The 20,796-nt window shown below is 38.0% G+C and overlaps 1 long non-coding RNA gene across 1 annotated transcript in view; it reads right to left on the bottom strand.

Annotated features, from left to right (window-relative positions):
* The window catches only part of LOC110392828, a 52,143-nt gene continuing 31,403 nt past the window's right edge, over positions 57-20,796 (bottom strand). Inside the window, exons 3-4 of the long non-coding RNA XR_002434634.1 lie at positions 6,687-6,791; positions 57-4,268 (exon numbers count right to left, since the gene is read on the bottom strand). This is a non-coding gene — a long non-coding RNA (uncharacterized LOC110392828). The remainder of the gene's footprint in view (positions 4,269-6,686; positions 6,792-20,796) is intronic.

Here is a 20,796-nt window from a genome sequence, read left to right as displayed (position 1 = left end):
GGGCCCGTGGATCCCCCGTCCCCTTTGTCACGGAACTGGGCCTAACGCCCGTAAACCGTTGACACTGGGGTTGTTGTGACCAAAATGCAGGACCCGATACTTGGCCCTATTGAAACTCATACGGTTTACTTTGGCCTATCATTCCAGTCTACCCAGGTCCTTCTGAAAAGCCTTTCTACCCTCTGGCAGATCAACACTCCCTCCCAACTTGGTGTTGTCTGCAAACTTACTGAGGGTGCACTGAATCCCCTCATCAAGATCATTGATGAAGATGTTAAATAGGAGTGGCCCCAGTACCGAGCCCTGGGGGACACCACTCATGACTGGCCACCAACTGGATTTAACTTCATTGACCACAAAGTGTCAAGTGTCTATTGCCAACTGAAGTGCTCTGCACTTCATGAGAGATATTGATGGACTAACTTAAAACAACAGCATGTCTGTGGGAGACCACCACTCTTCTGGATGAGGAATCTAGAGGTCAGATGGGATGTGCCTGGCAGTAAAAGTCTGTGCATTTGACCTGAGCTCCAACAGTCAAAGAAAAGTCTTGAATTGAAACCCTGGATCTTCATTTTCTATTGTTGTGCCTTCATCACTCTCTTTACGGATAAATGTCAAAACAACATGACAATATATTTAGGCCAAAAAGGGATTTAGCATAGAGACAAAAGAGGTAATTGACCTTCTCACGGTGTCTAGTGAGACACTTCCTCTGAGTAATATAGTAAAAGTAAGAAAACATTCCTGCACACTACTTGCAAGACCACAGCTTCAGCTTGGTCTGCACATCTGCTTTGTCCTGCTCTACTTACTCCACAATGGAACACAGCAGAGAAGAATCTGGTCCCCAGTTTGAGTTCAACTGTTCTCACTCCAGGGAGAATTGTTTACTACAAGCTTTTTTCAGAGCTTAGAGAAGCAAGAGCTATACCAAAGCACTGGCAGATTTGAGAATAAACAAACCAGTGTGATGGTACTCATCATGGTACTCACACTGGTTGCAAACTTATAATACAGGCTGTTGAACAAAACCAAACTTATTTGGGGTGTATTTGGGAATCTTCGGGGAGTATTTCTGTGTTGCTTTGCCATGCCAACACATGCTTGTTTTGTCCAGATTCTGAGTGAGTTAAAAGCACTATCTCTAGCCATGATTTGTACAGCACTGCCTGGGCTCTAGTAACATATACCGAGCTAGCTTCTGGTTTGGCTTGGTAAAGTATGTATAACCACCCTATATGTTAAAATTGTAGTCACATACAACACCAAACTGTGCACATTCAGTGCCTCGAATAACCATGAAATTGTGCATGACACCACATTCTTTTGTTGCTTCTCAATAGTGATGTTGCTGGAATTCATTTGTCTAATCACAAAGCTTATAGATTTCAAGAAAATGTTTTCAGAAAGGATAACTTTCTCTCCCTAAACCTAGTCCTAAGTCCTGATTGGATTTATCCTCTAGGTAGTGAGATAGAAGATGGGAATACACATACCTGCATCTATTGTATCTTCTGGCTTACTGGAATATGTCTTTGCAGATTTTCCTGTAAAAACTGTTTATTGAAATATTGAAATACAAAGAAATGTTCAGTTTCTTTTCTTAAGAGACATTAGTTTCGTAAAAGAGAAACAGCAGTTATAGTCTGGTTGGATCCCAAAATAGTCCTGCCAATTCAAATTTTTCTGATGCCTTGGGGACACAATTTAACCTCTCTAACTCAGCTTTTCATTTGTAAAATTAGGGTAGCAATATGTAATTGCTTTTTTTAATGAGGACAGTATAAAAATTCAATAGTTTGTTTATGTAGAATTCTATGTAAGTGCCAAGTAGGACTAATATTTTAAAGAAATCATAACAAAAAGTTTATATTTACACTTACTTTTCCACTCTTCAAATAAGCAAAAAAGCATTGTACATGAGAAAATTGTAGAACGTAATTTCACGACTAAAATGAAATCCAACAAGAAAACAAATACCATAGATGATGAGAAGTAAATGAGTATGCTAACTGGAATATGATTAGCTTTGACATATTTTATCCATACATATTGTCATTTGCATGACAAGCTGATTGTACAAGCTCACCAACTTGGATGTGCGGTTTGAGACCTGTTATCTTCTTCAGGAAGACATGTTTTGTTTAGGAGACATAGCTGAAACTGCTTTTCAGCATTAAGCCAAAAATCTCTACATTTAAATAGTTTCATTTCTGGAGTGTTTTTTTTTTTTTTCAAGTCATTCAGCAATATTGAAATTCTTCAAATTGCATCCATTGTAAAACTCCCACAAACCTCAAGAGTGGTAGATTTATTGAATAATATGAAACACACTTGAAAATATCTCTCTGTCATGACAAATTTATTTTTGTATCATCACTTATACTCTAGCATCTCCAACATTAATATAATTAGTTTATTATAGGACTCTGCATCAATGATCTCCTGTAAAATGCTCTCTAATGCTGAAGACAAATAGAATTTACTCACTGAGTAGTGTGCCTGAAAATGAGGCCAGTGCTGTCATATTTAGGCCTTTACAGAAAGTCATCCCTGCTTTTAATGATGTCTCTGAAGGAACAGGAAGCTGTTAAAGAAATTGAAGCACAGAGGTCATCCACTTGTATCAATTTAACAAGCAGTACATTGTGCTGTACATCAGCAAAAGACTCTGAACTGTCTACCTGTACAGAAAAGTCTAGTACAGGCCATGTTACAGCAGATTAACCTGAAGTTAGCAGTGGCATGACTAACTGTAATGGTGTACATCAAAAAGGAAAACCAGCTTACCACAGCCATCTGAAGATCTGAGCTGTCAAGATACTCAAAGCAATCACATCTCCACAAAATCTCCTTGTAATGATAATATTAAAGCACCCTCCAGTAGAATTAAGTGCTTCCTCTAATAATACTAAAAAAAATCTCTGCATATTTATAGAGAGGAAAATAAAGCTAGCTGACATTCAAAATAAGTAGGTCAGTCAATAATGCTCGTGAAAATCAGCACCGGTGATGATGACCCACTGTTTCACAGTTGCTACGATGGCATTGTTGCCCATGCAGTCCATCTTTCATTGGCCCAAACAGATGGAAATCAGAAGAAGCCAAATCCAAACTATACAGTGGGTGTGGTAGGACAGTCCAGCCAAAAGAAAGGTTGTCTTCTTCTCTGGCCTGACTCTGGAAGTTCAAGCCTTCATCTTAGTCAGCATCATAATGTAACCATCAGAGTTAATGGTTTGTCTGGGTTCCAAGGAATCCAGGATCACCCATTTCCTGTCCCAAAAGACTGTGCACATCGCTTTACCCGTTGAAAGCTGCATCTTGAACTTTTTCTTCAGTGGGGAATTCACATGTTGCCACTCCATGGACTGCTGTTTTGACTCCGGCTCAAAGTGGAGACACCACATCTTGTGACTGGTAATGATGCAGTCAAGGAAACCATCACCTTCAGCCTCATTTTTGTTCAATATACCAACAGACTTACACATGGTTTTCTTTCTGTTCCTGTGTGAGAAATCATGGGACCTACCTGGCACAAACCGCAACATTCCGGTGTTGCCACCATTGTTTGCAGTGCTTTTACATTTAAGCTGATATTCAACTCTGTACACAGTTTCCTGTCATAACCTGCTAATTCATCCAGATGAGCTGATCAAGACCCTCTTTATTTTGTAGTGTGACAGCTGTGTGTAACTGGCTAGAATGTGGCTTGTCTTTCAAGTCACTGTCACCACTGCTGAAATGCATCACACACATCCATTGTTTGGTCTTTGTAAACATTCAGCAAGTGTCAATTAATGTCAGTGGGTGCCATTCTTTTCACGCGGAGGAATGCAGTTCCACACCTTTGCTTCACTCTTCCATTTCAGACACCATTCTGTCAGACTGCCCCACCGCTGCCACCTGTCACACGGCAATGGAGTATTGGTTGGGAGGTTCAACCTCTTTTACCATACCACCAGTATCCACCTCTGATGCTGTGAGCCAACATAATAACATAGGAGGCATTACTTTTGGAGCAGCCCTCATACTATCTCAGCTGAAAAAGGAAGAGTAATGTCTTATCTCTGCTTCAGGTACAGGAATATATAAAACAGTGTAGTGTAACAACGCAGGTGATATCACAACCACAGAAAAGTCTCAGGCTTTCTTACTAGTATATTTTTTCTTTATACATAGGCTTATACACACACACGTACACACAAAAATATTTGGCAGTTGGTTTGAACAGATGGTGTCCTATACATCTCCAGGGGAAGAGCCTGTGGAAACACAGACAAAATGCATATTACCATCCTTAAAATACTCTATGAAAGAAATAAAGCACTGAAGAGAACTCTTAGCCACGTGTCCAAAATGAGTCATAGCTCCCAAATAAGCCACCAGTACCTTAGGGTCAAATAAAGAACAGCATGGTCATTTAACATGTGTTTGGCTGCACAACCAAAACTGTTACTGCAGATTCTCAGCAATATTCACATCCGAAGACTGATATTCTGGAAACACAGGGCATCAAGATTATTTTTGCAATTGGATTTTACAAACAGAATACTCAAAATTTTCCAGTAGAGATTTTTTATGTAGAATGGGAAACAAACTTCAGATTTACCAATGTTTTGACTCACCCAGGAGAAAAATAAATAAATAAATAAATCCAGGACCTTCCAGAAAGATTCATCCTCAGGCAAAACAAATTCATACTAGGAAACACTAACATTGCTGACTTTTACTATCCACTTAATTCTCTCTATTCAGCCTTAAAAATTCTAATAGCTTATTTTATTTTGCAATTATATCTCTGTGTATCCAAAATCAAGAGGCTTTAGAGTTCAAGGAAGCTTCTAATGTAAATTAAAATATCTGCACAGAAATACAGATCTGCATAAGAAAGCATCTATCTTGCTATAATCCCGGTCTAGAGGGATTTTCTTTTCCTTGGAAGAATGTTCAGAAAGTTATACTGTCAAAATGCAATTGGAGTTAGAATTCTCTTTCTTCAGTTTAATAACTACAAACATTCAGATTTCAGAAGACTTCCCTATTTGAGCAAAAGACAGCAATATCATGGAAAGACAATCTACATTAGAGATACAGATCACAGCTTCTAGAAGAGTAACTAAAGGTAAAGTAAATGGCATCAAGCTGTCAGTAAATGTACCTTAGAGGATTCTGAAGAATTCTAAAAGGTTTTAAAGATTAGATATCATGAGTTAGGTATCATAATTTGTCCCTTTTGTCATTCAAAAAGTGCTATTTATTGAAGCATATTTGTGTACTTTATATAAATCTCTCTCCCAGATTTCTCTCAAAAAAAAGGCAGCATAGGTTATATAAGTTGTGAACAATTCTATTTTGCTGTGTTTTATTCAGCTGACTCCCCTCTTCATATTTGTTTCAAGTATCCCAATCAAATATTTAATTATCCGGTCCACCTCCATCACAGAATTTATTATTACTCTTTAAACATTTAGGACTTGATTCAGCTGCTTTCCCAGAGATCTACTGTACCACATCAGACATCAGAGGATATCTATGGTTTCTAAATAGAAATTGCAAGTATAACACGGAACTTAATGGAGGAGACCCACTTCCAATGGCACTCAATTGAGGATTGAACAGGATACTACTATCCCTTATACAGTTGGCCCTGGATTGGAGATATGGATTTAATTTCTCCTAGTAAAACAGGTCCAAGCTAGCTGCCTCGCAAGCTGTCTGAGACAAGTAGGATGCATTACTCCCCAGAAGTATCTGTGCTGCTCTAATTCCAACAGGGTGAAACCACATAACTAGTATAAGCTGCACAAGCAACTAGGTCTCTCTGAAGAGAATACACATTATTATTTTTTCCCATGTGATCTCCTTGAACCCTGTTGCTCTCTGTCTGGGTTTGCACTGTGCAGGTGCTGTCCCTGACAGGAATCTAGACAGTGCTTTTGTCTTCCCAGCCTTCCAGTGTTGAGTAGGAACGTATTAAAGAATGAATGTGCAATATATTTAAAACCTGATTTCAAAAACCAATTTAGCTAGCTATCTCTCTTTCAACAAAACACAAACACTTAAAAGCAAGGAAATGAATAGATGCCATCACAAACTGCCTACTGCTGCCTCAGAAATTAATGCTTGTATTTCATCAAGTGTAATGAAATGCATATTTCATTACAATCTAGTGACCTTACCAGTGACCCATGGGAAGGTAGGTATTATTAGATGGGGAGGGTGGTTATCTTGATTTCAATGGCTGAATATTTTCTTTAAAGTAAAGCTGTTACATGGACAACACTAGCAGCTAATTATCTATTGACAGGAAAATGCCATGGTAAGATACTCGTGGTACATTACAAAACTGTGTTATACTCAAGCAAGGACAGAAGAATGGTTTCAGTTCACCCAAGATTTATGGCCAGATTCTGCCTACTGGCTTTAATTGCCTCACATAGATGCTACAATCAATACTTGCAATGTCCTTGCCTGGTCCTAGCAAGATGACTCCGATTACTTAAATTACCTGCCTATCTTGTCTACGCTGAGTATGTTGTCCATGAAATAAAAGAGTAGGAAGCCCAGCAGAATGAATCAGAGTGGAATAATCTCTTTTGCCTTGTAATCAAGCACTTCCCAGCCAAGCCCATTGCACAGCTGTCCCTGCAGGCCTGCCCAAGATGTGAGCCTTCACCAACCTTCATAGATCTGAAGGTGCACAAGGATTCCCAGTTGCAGGCAGGTCCCCCAGTCCCTCCTCCAAAAGCTGATTTGGGCGATTTGCAGCAAGTTCTCTCCTCCACCTGTGGGAGAAAATACGGAACAAGTTTCAGACAGATCCAGCTCGCTACATTTACGTAAGGTGTGGTAAAAGTCCTGGGCACCTCCACTGGGTGAATAATTTTGTAGCTAGTAAGTCAGATGCCTACAGGATTCAACTGTGTATTTTGATAAACATTCTGTGTAATTACATTCTGTGCTTACATTTCCTAAAAGTCATGCTGTATTTATTACACAGTTTCCAGTAAATTACAATATTTTACATATGTAATTCACTTTGGCTTACAGTTGAAATGCTGTTTTGCGATAAACTGTCTCTAAGAGCAATACAGGAACACTGAAGCTGGTAGGAATACCTGCAGCTTTATTAAATTTGAGAAAATTTTATCTGTTTGTGTGCAGAGAAAATCAGCTCAAACTTGTTTGTTTACTCTTTTAACAGTACCAATTTTAGTTCATTCCTAACTATGCTTTTATTTGGTTTTCATGGGTTGAGATTTCAAAATATATGACAGCTGCTGGCCTTACTGCTTTCAGTAGGAAATTCTAAATATTGTATTTGTTTACATCTCTGGCATTTTGGAAGGTAGGATGTTTCCTTATTATTTTATTTAGATATACAAAATAAAACTTGACATATATCCGTGCTTCTTTTCATTATTCTTTTATTCAGACAAATAAAATAAAAGTTGACATGTTTTTGCTTATCAGTATCATAAATGCTACCTATGATCCGGCTGCACTTGAGCTGTAATAATATGAAAGCCCTCTGGCCCTAGCTGCTATATAAACACACTAAAATATACTCTGCCTTGCCAGAATAATTCTATGATCTAAAGAGAGCAGGGGGATGAGGAAAGGTTATCCAGAGGTGTTACATGTTGATTAGATAGTGTTGCTACACTTCAACTTCCTATCTATATAGGACAGAGTATGTGTTAAATGTAATGGTCTTTGCACTGCTGTTAGCCTTGTGGTTTCCATTTTCATGCCAAGTTATCTATAGTGGAATATGGGATGAAGAGTGGAAAAATGTGGGTGTTACTAAGACTTTCACATGCATTCAAGTAGGCAAGGTAGTGAGTGGGAAGGAGAGACAGAGGGAAGAAGAGGCGGAGTGTGAAGAGCAGAGACCTGTGAAAGGCAAATGGTGGCACTTGGCTGAAGCACTGCAGGGCAAGCAACAGCACACAGCTTTACAGCAACATGAGGACCTAGGACAAAATATCTCTGTGGAGGTACCAAACCACAAGTACTGCTGCCCACTTTGTCAGCCCCACTGGCCACTACCAGCTCATGTTTGTCTTTCCAACACTGATGAGACACATTCTGTCTCTTTTCTTTACCTATTTACTGGACGTCACTTTTGTCTAACTTTGTGTCTGGACTGCTTACCAGTTGCTCATTTGTAATATTCCTCTGTATTTAAAGTCTCTCTTACAGTTTTTTTCCCTTTTTCATTGTAATTTCAACCCCATTTCTTCATGCTTGTCATCCAATATGTGTCAGGGTTTACTTTTATTTCTTCTTCATTTCTAAACTTTAATAACTAAACCTTGATTCTGATTTCATCTCCAGAGGTACAAATTCAGACCAGAGAGGATATAGTCAGTCTGGTTTTTATCTTTCCACTAATCTAACTGGTACCACAGACAAAAAAAAAAAAAAAAAAAAAGAGGAATTTTTTCTCATCAGTTCAGAAATATATGACAATATCACCATACTTACATAAAATGACAGTTCTCTCACTTTCATCCGTGCTCAGCAGACATCTTACACTATGCCTAACATTTAGCCTCAGCATAAATCTCATTAAAATCAAGCATGTGCTAAAGTCTCTCCTGGCAACAGATATCTTTAACTAGCTAGAAACACTTAACCATCCATAACTATCTTTCTGCACTGTGCTCCTGCTTCTACTGCTGCATGATCAATCTTCATTCCTGTCTCTTTGTGCCTGGACAGAAATTGCTTTGGTTCTTGAAAATCTAACTCACTCAAATTTATTCCTATCCCCTTCCCTTCTTCCTTCCTACACGTGTAGAAACCTTTGCCTTCCATCAGCAAACCTCATTGAGAAGCAAACCAAACACACATCCTCTGTGTGTCACAGTGACTTTGAGCCCTCTTTCCTCTTTGTTTTGTAACTTTTTACCTAAGTAATTCTACAGGTCGCCTGTGGGAAATGTGGATTCTCACTTTTTCAGTTTCAGGTTTTTCAGCAAGATATTCTGTGTATTCCATTAATGATTTCAACTTCCAAAGTACAACCTTTCAAAGTATGGCAAGCTTTTGATAATACTTGTCTGCAGTAGTTTTCAGCTTTGTTTTACTTTGATTGCTTCCTATTTTAAGTAGCAATTTTCTCATGGTTGATTATAACCCTTCTAGAAATATTTTTTTATAAAATCTCATGTTATGGTTTGTTTTCTGCTCTTTTTTTTTTCTTTTATCATGTTCTTTTTCTTTTTTTGAAGTTCACTTGATCTCAACAATTTGTACTCCATATTTACTATCTCATGTATATCTCCAAAGGAGATTACTAACAGTAACTCAGGTTTACTTTAGTCTGTATAAATTCTCTAAAATCTCATTATACTAAAGCTACTGATGAATTTTTGACTACTTCATCTATTCGAATCCTTCTCTCCTTTTCTATCACTATATGCAACTGCACTTACATTAATAGCTCATTGAAATTTCAGGGCAAACATCTGCTAGCAGGTTTTAGACTTTTAGAAGGTGACTGACAAATTAGGTTTAATGAATGAGAGGATAGGTTGCAGCAAGTGAGCTCAGAGTTTGGAGCTGAAGCCAGCAATGCATGACCACTGCTTTGATTGAAACCCAACAGAAAGTTTCTTTTCTTTTGACATCTACAATCTTCCATCTTAGCCCTTACTGAACACACGGTGAGACAGCACAATGGGAGCGCAAGATGACTATGTTAATTCATGTGTGATGAGACTGTTCACCCAAATATTTAAGAAGAAAGAAAACATGCATTCCTAACAGAGGAGGGCTTTTTAGAAATTTTTTCCTTTGGAATTCACTTAGGCTGAAATCCTTGAGAGTATTACCATCCTAATTTTCAATTAAAATCTGTGAAATCACTGAGTGAACAGAATGGCTGTTACATACATAAATAACATTTAAGTCTAGATCTTTTATCTTTTGAAGGTCTTTTTACAGAGTTCATTGAAACTATTGAAAAAAATAATGGCAACTGTTTTGATTGTGGCCTGAAATAGAAAACTTCAGATTTCCCGATTACATGATATTAGAAGCAAGTTAATCCCTTTCATCTTTCTAACTTTCATCTAACTATAGCTCTGCATCCACCATCTTCATATGTCACATTCAGAAACTTAACTCCTCCATTAGTATCACCAAGATGCTTTTTCCAAGCCACGTTCAGAAAAAGCCATCAGAAATTGTTGCTATGTGTCATTTTCCGTATCAGTATTGCAGTTTCTGCCCACTGCAGATTAAAAGTCTCTATCAAGCACCACTTTGAATTTAAGTAAATCACAGAAGCACTCCAGCTACCCCATAATCTCTACTGGAACACTTTCCTGGCGTATTTAGACTACAAATGTATTCCTATCAGCACCATGGAAGGCAGGAGACTGTGAAACCTCTTTGCTACAACACAGTTCCTGAGAATGAAAGCTTTTAATTTAGAAATCCCTTTACTGAGTACAGTATTACTGTGGCAGAGATATTTTCCTTTTAGAGCCAGGCTAATCCAAGAGAGTAATAAACACTATTATTCGTTGTATTATATGTTGACTATTACTCAATTTTATTTTAAAATCTCTTCTCTATGGAATAGGTTGTTCAAAATGCCTGAAGTAATAATTATTGTAATTAATATCCTTGCAATATATTGGTTTATAAACCAATGAAGATCATTAGAAATAATTAGTTATATGTCTTAAATATTAGAAACCAGGAAGTGCTAAAACTTAACTTAGCGCATTTCATTGGTTCATATCTATAGTTATATTCTTTTTTTTTAATTTTTCTTTAAATGTATAAAACAATTTATATTGCTTCTTTAATACCTTCCTTACTCAGAAGCTTCGGCGATGCAAATATTCTTTCTAAAGTACAAAGTAGGCAGTACTGTGAGAACACACACATGAACACAAAAGATCAAGTGTTATAGCCAGAATTCGTGCCCCCAGCGTCAGACAGTCAGTGCAATGGTTCTGTGTTGTAAATGCAGAGAGAGAAGCAACTCATGAGAGATTTATGACTTTGGCAGCTTAAGTCACCCTTTGCAGGTGACTAACTTGCACCACGGGGCAGTTTTATACACATATTTAATCATTCAAGCCTATAACCTAACAGACATTTAAACCTCTACCTTCCATTGCTATAAATTTATCAATGACACTTTGAACAGTCAGGCAGTGTCTAGTGAGACTTTCAAAAACAACTAGGTATCTAGGGCAGGATTCAAGCCCTCTAAATTCAGATCTCTCCAATATGAGTAAATAGAGCTGAGTTGGGCATAGAGATTCTGATTTCAGCAAACACAGTACAGATACAGCATGATTCCTTTGATCAAATGTAGAGGTTTGCTATAGATTGAGGGCTGAACCCATATCCTTAATTTAAATAAAAGTTCACAGAGAATTTGCCTTTAATAGTCAACGCTCTACTAAGCACATCTTTAGGTATCTGAATAACATTAAGAAATTTATCCTTGCAGTCCCACTGGAAAACCTGCTCATTTTCAACAGCATTTGGATCAAGCTCTGATGGTATTTCCTATTAAGTAGTTATGAGTATCCATTACACTGTTTGGCTATGACACAAAGTGAATCTGATCATATGTTAATGTAGAGAGGCAATATATGAGACAAAATCAAGCAGAATCTGCTTCTCAGCCTTCTCAAATGTGAGGCTTAGTAAACTTTGATTTGGTCGTCTTCTTCTGAATAGGAGTGACTTTATGGCTACCTAAAGTATTCTCATTAATTCAGGGCAGAGTTTCTATGAATTGCATGTCTTCTGCATCAATTTTTCATTTGCAGTTTATTCGCAGAACACTTTGCCCTTGAAGAGTCATCTTCTTCAAATGACTGAACGTACTGTGTTACACTAGGGACATCAGTAAAATGTTTTTGGGAAGTCAAACAACATTTTACTCTTTTCAAACTACTCCTGATATTCATAATGCCAGGTCCTTCATGGAATAGGAATGTAGCATGCTAACAACATGATTCTGGCACTGGATATCCCTTGAAGAAGTCTACATTATGAAACATTATGAGATCAGCTACTTGCAGAGTAAATTGGGCTGGAAATAAACTACCTATTTTCTACTAGAAGTTAATTAACTGAAGCTTATACTAGGGATATTATGGATTCACTATCACTCAGACTCGCTTTAACAAAAATCATCTGTCTTTATCTAAAATGTACAGTGTATTGATCAGAAAATAGTCTTGATGTATGAAGTGCTTGGTAAACTTATGTCCTGCATTACAGGAGGTCATGATTTCTGACCACTGTAGTCCTTTTTGCCCGTAATAACTGAAGCTTTATCTCATTTAGACCTTGAACCCAGGTCCACTGAATTCAGTGGAAAACTCTCCTTCAGTGTCAAGGGACACCTCCTTGCAAAAAAGCTATAGTATGCAGACTATTTTTTCAGGACTCTTGAGTGCTGAGACAGAAAAAAAAAAGAGTTCCATTTACCCCTGGAAAAGGGATTTACGTAGTGGAACAGAGGGCTTCCATCTGCATGGACATGATTTTCACACAAGCACCTTTCAGGATTGCTCCCTGTTACACTAATACAATGCTATGTAGATTGTTCAGTAGAAAATGTGGAAAAAGTCAATATCACAGAAGAAAAAATAATTTCTGTTTATTATCTTAGTATTGTAGCTTAAATTTACATTTGTAGGGGTATATTTTGTATGATCAGTTTGTATGAGGACCGATTTTCTCTTGTCTTGAATGCAGAGGCCATCTTATGGAAGATATAAGTGAGATGGATTTAGCCTTTAATCATCTTGTTATTACTATCTTGTGTAAGAAACGTAAAATGTAGGGACCCCTAACTGTTTCTCACTCTGTCATTCATTAGTAAATAACACAGATGCTCACTTTGCTGAGAGAGGTATTGTACTCTATTCATACCTAAATTATGGTGGTGAGGCATTTCAATGTGCTGTACATTACATTCCTCAAATTTTAGTTACCATATTATCTCCCTAGGCTTCTCAGGTTGATACCTTTAAGATTAACAAGATGCTGCCACATTTAAGAATCTCCTATTTAAGAATATGCAGTCAATTATAACATGTATTATTACATGAATTATTACATGAATTAATATAATCTGACCTCTTTATTAGAAGTCAACTAAATGGTGTCTGCTTCACTCTGAGATGAGGACCCAAACCTGGAAGTTTTTTATTGACATTGTTCTGATAATGGCAGCAAGTCAGACCAAACACAGAAGCATCAAAAATTCTATCAGTAGTCCTCTAGGGGGACACCATCTACACGTCCATTTGAATCTGAATTAAGAATAGTAGACAAAGGGCTGGAGCACCTCTCCTATGAGGAAAGGTTGAGGGAACTGGACTTGTTTAGTTTGGAGAAGAGAAGGCTTCGGGGAGACCTCACTGTGGCCTTCCAATACTTGAAGGGAGCGTATAAACAGGAGGGGGAACGAGGGTGGATAGCGATAGGACAAGGGGGAACAGTCTTAAACTGAGACAGAGGAGATGTAGGTTAGATATTAGGAGGAAGTTTTCCACACAGAGGGTGGTGACGCACTGGAACAGGTTGCCCAGGGAGGTTGTGGATACCCCATCCCTGCAGGTATTCAAGGCCAGGCTGGACGTGGCTCTGGGCAGCCTGGTCTAGTGGTTGGTGACCCTGCACTCAGCAGAGGGGTTGAAACTTGATGATCTTTGAGGTCCTTTTCAACCCTGGCCATGATTCTATGATTCTATGAAAGGGTACAAGTACACTAAGTAATATTTTTATTCATTTTGCAAGGGCAACAGTTTCACAAATAGGCATGTTCAAATGTATCTCTGCAAATGCTAAGATATGGCTTCACTGATGTCATGGATTTGGCTGGAATATCATTAAATTAAAAATGATATTAAAAATTAAATCTGGTTGACGACAAATCACCGGTGGTGTTCCCCAAGGGTATATACTGCCGCCAGTCCTGTTTAATATCTTTATTTATGTTCTGGATGAAGGGATTGAGTGCACCCTCAGTACATTTGCAGATGACACCAAACTGGGAGGAGGTGTTGATCATCTTGAAGGAAGGAAGGTTCTAGGTAGGGGTCTGGACAGGCTAGATTGATGGACGGAGGCCAGCAGTATGAGATTCATAAAATCTAAGTGCTGGGCCCTGCATTTTGATCAAAACAATCCCATGCAATTCTACAGGGTTGGGGCAGAGTGGCTGGAAAGTCATGGGGTAGAAAAGAATCTGAGAGTGCTAGTCAACAGCAGTCCGAACACGATCCAGCTGTGTGCCCAGGTGGCCAAGAAGGCCAGTGGCACTCTGGCTTGTTTCAGAAATAGTGTAGCCAGCAGTCTCGGAAAGCGATTGTCCCACTGTACTCAAAACTAGTGAGGTTGCACCTCAAGTACTGCGTTTTGGGACACTCTCTACAAGCAAGGTATTGAGGTTCTGGAGCGTGTCCAACAAAGAGTAATGAAGCTGGTGAGGGGTCTGGAGCATAAGTCTTATGGGGAGCAGCTGGGGGAACTGGGACCAGCAATTTTGCATGGACAGCCAACTTTTGTTTGTTTGTTTGGTTGGTTTGTATGCTTCTGTTTTGGTTTTATTGGTACATCTGCCAGAACTTTCTTGCCAAAGATTAAAAGTTTTACTTTTGCCCAGTGGGAATATCTTGAAACTGTAAGTCAAAGCTAAAGTAATTTCTGTCTTCTGCGAACATTGCTCTTTGACTGTTAAGACCAAAAGAACAAGTACCTGACTAGAATGGAGGAGATCCCATTAAATTCTTTGGGTTAACACATTCTACATCACAGATTATGTCTATCTAACTACAGCCACAACCTGGACAATTCTACTAATAGACCAAGTTTTTGATTCCCAGACAAAAAAAACACCAACTCATGTGTCTTATATGTGAACACTGTAGGCCGATCTGTCTTTCCCGGATAGAAATGAGGAATTCTGCAAAACTTTGCTACTAATGTCAGAGACACAATCATAGAATCATAGAATCACCAAGGTTGGAAAAGACCTAAAAGATCATCCAGTCCAATTGTCCACTTATCACCAATATTTCCCTCTAAACGGTGTCCCTTGGTATAACATCTAAATGCTTCTTGAACGCCTCCAGAGATGGTTATTCCACCACCTCCCTGGGCAGCCCTCTACAATGCCTGATTACTCTTTTGGAGAAGAATTATGTCCTAACGTCCAGCCTGAATCTCCCCTGGCACAACTTGAGGCCTTTCCCCCTCGTCCTATCACTAGTTACATGAGAGAAGAGGTTGATCCCCAGTTCACTATAACCTCTCTTCAGGTAGTTATAGAGGGCGATAAGGTCTCCCCTGAGCCTCCTCTTCTCCAGACTGAACAATCCCAGCTCCGTCAGTCGCTCCTCATAAAGTTTGTACTCCAGACCCCTGGCCAGTTTTGTTGCCTTTCTCTGGACACACTCCAGGGCCTTGATGTCTTTCCTGCAGTGAGGGGCCCAAAACTGAACACAGTACCCAAGGTGAGGCCTCACCAGTTCTGAGTACAGAGGGCCAATTACTCCTCTGCTCCTGCTAGCAACACTATTTCTGATACACGCCAGGACGCCATTAGCCTTTCTTGGCCACCTGGGCACACTGCTAGCTCATGTTCGGCCAAGCATCGGCCAGTATCCCAGGTCCATTGCCTCTACGCAGTCTTCCAGCCTCTCTGCCCCAAGCCTGTAGTATTGCCTGGGGTTGTTGTGGCCAAAGTGCAGGACCCAGCACTTGGTCTTGTTGAACTTCATCCCATTGGCTTCAGCCCAGTGATCCAGCCTGTCCAGATCCCTCTGTAGGGCCTACAATAATGCTCTAACTAAGAAAACTGAAAAAATACAGAAATTTTAGTAAAGTCACATTGGATGATATCTAAAAGTCCACATTCCACACACTTAAATATCATCTGATAGAATTCTAGTCTGATATCTATTATGTAACTTTCACGTGGTTTTTCTTCTTAGGTATCCTCTCCTTACTCTTTTCACGAAACATTTCCACTTTACCTAAACTAAAACCTCAGATTTGCTTCTTCTGGTACTAAATTCAAGCCACCTTTAGTTCTGGTTTCCAAGTAAGAGGATCATCATATAAGAAAAATGAATTTAGCCAAGATACAAGCATGTCTCATACAAAATGTGCCCATCAGCGTCCCTTTAATGCCACAATCCAAATCAGTTTTTTTACTTGAAGCCCATCCACTTGACAGCATCTGTAATACTGGCTAAATCAAAACTCCACAAAAAACAGCCTGGAAGTATAGGGGTTCTTATCCACAAAACACTGAGGAATTATAGCAATATTATCATGAACAGTTAATAAGAATTCATTTGCAGTGAATTATAAAGGGTTTAAATCATTTGGTTTTTAACAGTCCTTTTACTTCTGCCTTTTTGACTGCATTCAAGGCTGCCAATGCGTTACCTTGGCAGACAGACATACTCAGAATTACAATAATCCAATCTGAGGAGGTCATGAGAACATGAATCTAATGAATCTAGGCTAATAATTACAGCTCATTTAATTACCTCTGAGATAAAGCAGGAGTTGTAATTTTTTTTATAATTGATGTTGCTGACATCTTTGTACCTTTTTAGTTGTATTAGTTGTAAAATCTGCCATATTAATGTTGAAGTTGATAAAAATGTCACAAAGTAAAGCAAAGATAATGGAACAGGAGAGTCTCTAAATGTCAAATAAGTATAAAGGTATTGATAGATAGATACTTTACTGCATTTATGTTGCACATGAGCTCTGCAATAAATGTGAAACATGTGAAGAAGGAAATAAAGATCTCCTGGATGAAATACTGCCAAGATTTTGTTTGGTCAGATTTTCTTAATGTGATTCTAATTTTTTTTATGATTGCTTTAAGCTGTTATCATGAAAGTAGATGCTTTAGGCTGGACACTTGGTGAAGAAATCTATATTATTTTACAGACATCCATATTAAATTATTCACTTGTTTCAGGCCCTGAAACTGGTAAACTTGTAGCTACATGGCAATCATATTCAGGTAAATTGCCTTACTGAAGTTTTGTATCTGCCATACCAGAAATCTGGAAAACAGCATTTCAACAATTAAAAAAAGATCTTTTCTTATTCAGAGTACTAATTATTCTTTCTCCATGGACTGATTGTGTGCCACTTCAGCCAATGAGAGATTTGCAGCCAATGAGAGTTTAACTTCAGCAGGAATAAGAGCAGGTCCTCTATCCCTAATGAACCTTGAAATTTACACATCTCTTTTTATTTTTGCTTTTTCTCCAATACCCTCAGTACTGAGCAGATTTCAAAGCAGTATTTCAAAGCTCTATCCTCTGGCTGAACCTTGACTAGCAGAGAACAAGGAAGCTGAACAGAGGTCCCACATGAACAGAAGTTTACTACATGCTGTTGGTTGGTTGGTTCTTGAAAATAATGTTTGCCTTAGTCAGCAATTTAGGATCCCTTACTCCTTCATATCCTAGGCAAAATCTTGATGGCCAGGGATTTGGCCCGTACATCCAAAAGACACTTGCAGGACAGCTTCACAGAGTTCCTCTGGGCCCAATGGGACCTTGGGTGACATGCTGGCACTAAGACTAGCAAGAAGCAGCAGCTCAGATAGAGCAGTCCTCTTTGTACACCATGGACCAGTCTTCTCTTTGTAGTGCAGCTCTCCAGTGTCAGGTAAGAAGGATCAGTTTATGGGGGAGACAGAAGATTAGATTATAATGCAGATACCTCCCTAAAACTGTATAGATCTGTTTTCTGCAGAGCAAGGACGACAGTGTGTGCTTTTTCTATCTATCTTAATTTAGGTTAAAAATTCTTGGAGATTATTTCTGCCTGCGTTACATTTCTTGTGGCCTATTTGAACTACATCAGTCATGAACTGTTATCAAAACAATACATTATGAATATTTATTATTTGTAGTGTCATCTGAAAGATAATAGCTAAAATGAGCCCTCTTGTTGCCCTTTTTAAAAAACCACAAATTTATACACACGTACACACATAAATACACACGGTAAACCTGTACCCTGTATAAAAATACCTACTCAAAAACAGACTTGATTACACTGGAATCATAGCGGAATGAAAAAAGAATTCATTCTTTGTGCAACCGTTTCAAAATAGCAGTAGTGGTTTTGAATTTTGAATTCATCATACCAGCTTATTGTTTTCCTGTTTTTTTTCTTTTTAAAATTGTACTCATTGTACAAATTTCATACATTGATATACACATAAGAGAAAAGATTAAGTTTTTTGACTGTTTATGATCTAACATGCAGTGATAGTCATTCAGGCTTTTGTTTTTTCACAGAAGGTTTAGCTACAACACTGTTATTTCAACAAAACAAGAAGTACATTGATTCAGAAATTTAATGTGGACAGGTAACCGTGAAAAATGGATGAACAAGACTCTAGTGTCACCTACTAAAAACTTCTGGAAACACAGAAATTCAAGAGGGATAAAGTAATAAACTCTTTACCTTCTGCTTCTTTGATCTTGGTTTATACCAATGAAAACAACTAGCAATTGGAAAAGAAGATCATCCCTAAGCATCACAGCGTACAAAACATAAGGACTGTGCATATTCACTTCTCTTAGCAGACTGTTATGACACAGCAGCTTTAAGGACAACATCCCTGAAAATGGAGAAAAAGAAACCATACAGAATCCTCGTCTCTTTTAATAATCTCATATGATTGTTTTGGATATTTAATATTTATTGAGATGCTGCCAACATCTCAACTCATTGTCAGTTGCAATCTAACACTTCAAAATAGTTCTGGTGAACTAGAGTTGATATCACTTACAGTTTTAAAAATCAGAGTCCTGTAAGACCTTGAAACAATGCAGCAGTACATTTTGTGGCTCCTGCACAACATCGTGATTACATTTGTATTTCTGTTCTAGAATTTGCCATGTATCAGCTGTCCTTAAACTTCTTGGAGCAGATCTTCTAGTTACTATTAATTTAAGACCTTCTTAAAGAAAAGAAGCAGAACTATGAAACAAACAGAAACAAAATCTCTACGTGAAAGACTTCTCCAAATGACTGAGCACTCCTGCCCATTCAAATATCACTTCAAAGTGATCTGATACCCAGAGTAGGGAATTATGAATTCTTTAAAACATGGGAGCAATACTTCTTGCCAAGAAACAGAAGAACAGGAAGAACATCAAATTATAGCAAGTCAAGAAAGAAAGTGACTGAGGAGAGGAAATAATAGAGACAGAAAACATCAGTAACACAGTGGGCAGACTGACGCTGTTGGTCTCTCAAGTCCAGTCCCACCTACTGTTCATGCTATTCACCTGCAGGCACAGTCTTGCATTGGTCTCTAAAGCATAAATGAGTGGAAAAGTTAGAAGAGCTGATGTGACAACAAACCCAGCTTCCCCAGCCAGAAAGTCTGAAAATAAGTATGTTATATTCTGTCTACCAGCAGAAAGCTCAAACATAGTTTTTGCTGATTCTTTGGATGACTTTTATCTCACCCAGCTTTGGACATTGACAGTGTAGACACCACCTGAGTTAATCCCCTCAGTTCATGGAAGGAAGCACGTGCTTTAAAGGCAGGAATTATCTGACCTATTTTACACTATTAATTTAAGATCAAATGTATTGGAAGCATGTCTTTCTGTACATTAATTTTAGAGGACAGGTGTCCAACATTTTGGCTTGCCAAAATTGACTTGCATTCAATTGACTTAAATCGAGTGAAGAGGAATTGTCTGAGACTGCCTATATATATCTATAATATAATATAGTTAATGTAAATAAGTAACTTTTTTTAAATTAAGACAATAATAATAAAAAAGAAAGCAACAGAAAAATAAAAGTAGTGAGATATTTTACCTTGTTTTTGTGAAACCAGTGCATCCATCAGTCTGGTTTGATGGAAGTGGTTACAACTGTTAGTGAGATCTCAAGGTGTTCATCAGAGATTTCTGATGAAATTTTACTCTTCCTTTACTTCATCCTTGAAAATAGTTGTTCAATACTTTATGTACTGCCAAAAAGTAATGACATGAATAAGGCACAATTGTGAATGAGGGATCTTTCTCTCTGCTAAGATAGGTTGTATAAAAGTATAGTAAAGAGACATGTTCAAATTTTTGACTTGAATATCTGATTGTAACTCTATTCATTCCATTTGAAAATTTGCAGGTAATGTACTTATGATGACTGAAAATGGAGTTGCAAATATACCCCAAAAAAGATGATTTTTGCAGAAATCCTGAAACCTGTTCTCAAATTCCTTTATCAACATGGAAATTGAGGCTGTGTATTTTTTGCTGTTCACAGGACTGTGTTCATCCAGCGTATCAAAATGCATAAAATTATCTACCATAACTTGAGCTTTCCATAACTTAATTTTGATTTCAAACTCTGTTATAACCTGAAACATAGGACAGGTCGATTTTTACCTTGAAGATGCATGTTAAACTCATTTCAGTGAGTGGTCAAATCCACCAAAATTACTAAATCTGTGAGCCATTCTTCATTTTCATGCTCTGGCACAAGTATTTCCTCTTGAATCTATAAATGACTTGATTTCTTTTCATAAGTCATAAAATCTTTTTAGTACTATACCCCAGCTACCTTACTTCAGAAGAGTCAATGATGTCCCCATAATCAGGATCAATACTTTTAAGGAACTTCTGGAATTCATGATAATTCAATACCTTGGACTTTATGAAATTCACAGTTGTGATGATGATTTGCATGACATTATCCATTTTTAAAGTTTTAATTTTCTGGATGTAT

Source organism: Numida meleagris, chromosome 1, assembly GCF_002078875.1.
Source record: "Numida meleagris isolate 19003 breed g44 Domestic line chromosome 1, NumMel1.0, whole genome shotgun sequence".
NCBI lineage: Eukaryota > Metazoa > Chordata > Aves > Galliformes > Numididae > Numida > Numida meleagris.
The sequence above is the reverse complement of the archived record's forward strand: the minus strand, read 5'-3'. Positions and strand labels throughout refer to the sequence as shown.